Below are 6,115 nucleotides of genomic sequence, written 5' to 3' on the forward strand. Positions count from 1 at the left end.
ACCCAATTAGTTGTCCACTATTAGATCTCGGATTTTGAAATAAATGTTTGGACAAAATTGTTTGGGCACAAGACCTCTTTAATCCAGTTACACACACGCATCCGACATTGTTTCATATTCAAATCAGGAAAACTCAATGTCGAATTCAAATAATCCATCATATCACATCACATAACACATCTCCTAGGTTTAGATAACATAACAAAATCATCTCAGGAATACATTTCCTTACACAGGAATTATGGCACATCTACTACTATCCTAACATGTACGTATACGCATGTGTGCTTGCTTGACCGGCGCATGCATCACTGTAGCAGCCAAGCAAGTAGGCATCTTTGACGTCTACTCACAACTTTCCTCGCACCGGAGAAAGAAACAAAACAAAAAATATTAGTAACTTTAAATCAGAAAGTATATCCACATCACCATAAAATAGTCGCAGACCATCACACAGAAGCCAAATACTATGAATTGATGATTAGTAGACACGGACATGATTCAGCTACGTAATGGCTACCACAAGCAAGTGACAAGTGTGTAAGCAAGCTGCTAGTGTACACAAGGTGATTGAGCTCCTGCTGTTTAGTACGCATACACGGTAGGCTACTGCTGCTAGTGTTCTAAACCAACAGAGCATGCTATAGGAGCAGAAAATAGGGAGCTAGGGCTAGAAGATGGAGCCGACTCACCAGAGAGCTTGTGGTCACCGCCGTACAAAGCCGCCATCACGCCGGTCGCCTCAAGAAGAACCACCGCGCCGGAGACGGTGCCAGACGTGTGCAAGAGCAGAGCACCTGCTGCATCCATTTCCAAATAGAACAAGAACAAAAAATTAGGAAGGGCTGCAAACAAATTAGGAAGGGTTTCAAAAAAGGACAGTTATTTAGAATGACAACAGAAATTCAGCTAGTACCATGCTTTTCGTTCTCCAGCTAGTTAAAATGAGATACTCATTCATACAAGAAAACATAGACACAATATGAATTCATTGCACAAGTGCAAGTCATGCAAAATACTTCACTGCAACACATTGCGCCTAAACTTCCATAAGATATAATTGATAAAAATCAGTTTACTGCTACTGCCATTGGAAAACCGGCACCGAATTGAGCGGTAATAGAGATATATTTGATAAAAATCAGTTTGCTGCTACTGCCATTCAAAATCTAACTAACCAACTGGTTCGAACACTAGGCAAAGTAAGACAAAAACAAGTAAATCGGCACTGAATTGAGCGGTGACAGAGAGGGGAGGGGAGACGTGCAACTTACAGCATCACTCATGGACTTCCACTTCTCACCACCGGCCTTGCCAATCTGCAATTCAACCAACCTAAACCATATCAGGACACAAAATTCACAAGGAAACTCATCTCGCAGCACCACCAGTTCGAACAAACAATGAGACAAAGGCGGATGGGGGACGCTTACCACGGAGACCAGCTTGACGCCGGGGTGCTTCTCCTTGTACTCCTTCCTGAAGTTGTCCCTGCGAAGACGAAACACGCACCAAATCCTCGGTCAGGACGCGACGCCACACCACAGAAGCAACACGAATCGAACCAGGAACCAAGACTGGGACTCAAATGAAGATGAAGAAAGCGCTCGGGGCGCGTGGGCTTGTTGGGGTCCTTCTCAGCCTTGATCTTCTTCACCGCAAGCCTGCGCCACCACAACGGAAACAACAACAGCAAACCAAACCGAGTCAGAACCCGACGTGAAATAGCAGCAGCCACTACGGGAAACAAAAACGAGACAGGGAGACGAGGGAGGGAGGGGTCGGGACCTGGAGTTGCCGGCGCGGGAGCCCGCCTTTGTTAATATGTTAAAGAAAGTTGATTTGCCAACATTGGGTAACCCCACCTACATGAAACATCAATAGTAAACTTCATATATCCTCTTATTCCTCTACTTGGCAACAGCAGAATAGTGCGCCAATCATCTCGTGCACGAGGAAGTCCTTGTCGTCCACCGCCAAGTAGCAGGATGCTGGTGGAGCATCCCTCACCGAGCCTACAGGAAGTTTTGCATATAGTTAGAAAACCTGGAAACGTACAGGATGGACTACCATAACATAGCATTGAAGAAAGGAAAGCCCACAGAATGAAAACTGGGTCGCTAACTTGACTATCTTCCCCTCCAATTTGTTTTGGATGAGGAATTACCTTAATATATGGTGCTGCAGTACACCTATTTTTCTAAATGAAATTAAGCCTACCACTTCCTGCTCTCAGATTTCAGTTCATTTCTAAACTCTGCATTCTATTTATACAAGCACATCTAATATTCTACTATATATGCTAGGTTATTGTTACCTTACTAAGCTCTTAATTATTATTAGTTTATAATGGAAATAAAGTACCCTAATGCATCCCCTATTAAATGACATTACAAACTGCAGTGTGCGTGTGTACTGATATGTTTACCCACATGTTGTGAAGCATGGAACATGACAAGAGAAATGCAAAGGATGCCCAACAGAACTCTTGCTCCATGGCATTATTTCTACTATAGTTGCAGACTTGGGAGTCCCACGTAGCTAAACCTTTTGTACATCATGATTTAATAAATAAGCTGAACGTCCTTTTAACCTACTAATGAACACTACCTGGGCACTATTCAAATCTAGAGTCAAAACAGAAGGCACTAATTAATTCCTAGGATTGACAAATGTAAACCAGCGACAAAAGTAAAGAGTGCTACATCTAAAACCTGCTGATGTCTGCTACAATGAATTCAATATGGAAAGTACCAACAAAATGGCAGTATCCTCTCACATAATTCAGACAACATGTATAGGATAATGTAGCAGTACATGTGTGTGAACAGAAACCAAGTTCATTATGGAAAGTACCTACAAAATGGCAGTAAAAGGTTTTTCAGTTTTATGTTTAGTAGCACAGGCAGCAAGTCGATCAGTCCATTTTTCAGTTCAGGGAAATTCAAGACAATTTAGAAATGCCTAATTATTTTATATCCACTACAGAAGAATTGGCAGATTATCCTCAAACTGCATTCTTTACTGTAAGAGGGATGCTTCACATGAACTAAACCATCTACCATCCAATCCAAGTCGGTCACATTTCAAAAAAAATCCAAACTGAATGAAACTACAGCGGACCGAGTTAATTCAGTTCAATTGCATCTGCACAAATTACATATACTACTAGTTCTGGTACCAAAGGAATGCAGGGGAAAGAACCGAGAAAGATGTCGAACCTGCTTGTTACTGACGGCGTCGACGATTCGATGCTTGAACTCTGGAACTCCGCGGCAAAGACCGCATCACGGGTCAACGCCCCTGTGAGCAAGAGGGCTCTCGTTCTTGTTACAGGCCCCTCATCATTGTTTTCATCGTCGACGTCATCCATGGAGGTTGCCTGCATGGAAACTTGTAGCATTAGGAGAGAACACACACAGGGAAGGACGAAACTAACACCAGACCTAAGGGAGAATGTACACTCATACTAGAAAATGAATAGCATTCTTGCAGGCTGGCAACTAAACATTGTGTGTGGGTAAGGTATATGTAAAGGACAACTTATAACCTGTATGTATGCATCACTTCCATTCGTATGTGCTAAGGCCAATTCAAACCCCTGAGACTAGCAGCATTGAATCGTTTTATAGGGTAGAATCATTGTCCCAGATCTGAATTTTAAATGCTATTATAACGCGAAATTGATTTTGGGTTTGGCGTGTGTGACACTGACTGCTGCTGAAAAACTGGCCATGGCCATGGTGGTTAATGCGAACGAAGATGGGCATGGAGGGGACGAGGGGCAGGGACTTACTACTTCGATGTCGATCCTATAGACGACGTGCAGCACAGCAGCTTCTCCTTGGCTGGCCCCCTTCCTTCACAAGCTGAAGCAGACTATACTATAGCAGATCAGAGTGAGCAAACTGCAGAGAACGCAGGAATCAGATGCGGGATGAAGGAAACCAGAAGAAGGAGAAGAAGAAGAGAAAGGGATTCATAGCTAGCATACCATAGCCTCTCCTTGTGGACGTTGCATTGCTGATCTTGCTCTTGGAGAAGAGGGTGCTGATGATCCAGAGCTCGATCGCCATGGCCGCCCGCGCACGGGCTAGGGTTTGAGGCGCGAAGAGGGGGAGGGAGGGAGAGCTCTGGAGGTGGAAGGAGGAGGGTGTGGTGGCTGCGGGGCTCCTCTCCTCGGCCGCGGTTTGGGCGTGCTGGTGGCGCGGATGCGGATGCGGAAACGCCGCACGGTGCGGATCTGGCCCATGGAGGGGAGGGGAGGGGAGTGGAAAGGAGGGGGCACCGGCGGGGAGGAAGTTGGAGAGGAGCGCGGGCGGGAGGAGCAGGTCGAGGAGGATGATGAGAAGCCCGATGTGAGCCTGAGCAGAGGCGCATGGACGAGGAAGGGGCGGAGGCGTCGGCGAGGAGCCAGCAAAGATGGCGGTGGAGGTGCGGCACCGAGGGCGGGACGAGCGCGGCGGCCATGCGATGGAGGGCGCCGACTGAGGCCTCCGGGACGGGCGGAGGAGCGGGTAGTGGTGCGCGGGCGTGGGCAGCGGTGTCGGATCTGAATCGGCGGGGTGGCGGCGGCGATGTGGGAGAGGGAGCGCGTGAGGTGGATCTGGAGCGCTAGGGTTCGTGGGGTGAGAGGGTGAGGGAGTTTTCTTTTTTCTTTTTCTTTTTTGAGACAAATAGGGGGAGCGGGGTGAGGGAGAAAGGACTGCCGTCCGATCCGAGAGCATCCGACGGTGTTTGAGCACGATCCGCGTGACATGTCCATGGACCAATCAGAATCCAGTACACGTTATGACCTTCTAAATTAGTCGTAATTGCACGGAAAATTCATTTTTCATTTTTTGAGTGCCCGAAAAGAGGATTTTTTGTGAAGGACCTACCAAATATTTGTTGCAAAATTTTACTAAATCAATTTTCTAAAATACTAGGACATATTTGATGCACAATTGACCAAATGGTTGGGTGTAAAAAGTTTTGATCCACCTCTCATGAAAAAGACAAATTCCCGCCGATTCAGTTGGAAGCGGGTCAAATTTGAACTGTAGCTACCTCGTAGTTTGCTCTTTATTTTTTCCAAAAATCATTTCTAGGTACATAAGTATCTATTTAATCAGAGAAACACCAAAAAAATTCCAAGAATCAACCACTAGCTAGGAACGGTCAGTCCCGCCGTTTTGACCGCATTTTGAAACGGGCATAAAAAATTCAAAAAAATCAAAAAATTGGGAAACCATCGCATTGTGTCATTATATGTGGCCAAGTTACCAGGAAAAATAACAAACTTGTAATACGGCAATTATTTTAAAAAAGTGTTCTGAGAAATGAGCTATCAAGTGTGAAGATTCATGGCTTTCAAGCCAAATGATTAATCTTATGGCCACATTCATGGCATAGTTTGTTCAAATGATCTCATATTATGCACAAGGGTGCATATTGGAATGGCAAACAATGTTGCGTAAGGAAGTTTTCATTTTCTTTGCACGGAAAAACCATTTTCCATTTTTTGAGTGCCCAAAAGGAGGTTTTTTTGTGAAGGACCTCCGAAATAATTGTTGCAAAATTGGACCAAATAAATTTTCTAAAATACTAGGACATATTTAATGCACAATTTACCAAATGGTTGGGTGTAAAAAGTTTTGATCCACCTCTCGTGAAAAAGAGAAATTCCCGCCGATTCAGTTGGAAGCGGGTCAAATTTGAACTGTAGCTGCCTTGTAGTTTGCTATTTATTTTTTCCAAAAATCATTTCTAGGTACATAAGTATCTATTTAATCATAGAAACACCAAGAAACTTCCAAGATTCAACCACTAGCTAGGAACGGTCATTCCCGCTATTTTGACCGCATTTTGAAACGGGCATAAAAAATTCAAAAAAAATCAAAAAATTGGGAAACCTTCGCATTGTGTCATTATATGTGGCCAAGTTCCCAGGAAAAATAACAAACTTGTAATACGGCAATTATTTTTAAAAAGTGTTCTCAGAAACGAGCTATCAAGTGTGAAGATTCATGGCTTTCAGGCCAAATGATCAATCTTATGGCCACATTCATGGCATAGTTTGTTCAAATGATCTCATATTGTGCACAAGGGTGCATATTGGAATGGAAAACAATGT

The 6,115-nt window shown here is 44.3% G+C and overlaps 1 pseudogene; it reads right to left on the bottom strand.

Moving 5' to 3' along the window:
• Positions 1 to 349: 349 nt before the first annotated feature.
• LOC119279858 lies at positions 350 to 4,076 on the bottom strand (annotated as a pseudogene).
• Between the last annotated feature and the right edge of the window lie 2,039 nt (positions 4,077 to 6,115).

The sequence above is a fragment of the Triticum dicoccoides genome, chromosome 3B (assembly GCF_002162155.2).
Source record: "Triticum dicoccoides isolate Atlit2015 ecotype Zavitan chromosome 3B, WEW_v2.0, whole genome shotgun sequence".
NCBI classification, from domain to species: Eukaryota; Viridiplantae; Streptophyta; class Magnoliopsida; order Poales; family Poaceae; genus Triticum; species Triticum dicoccoides.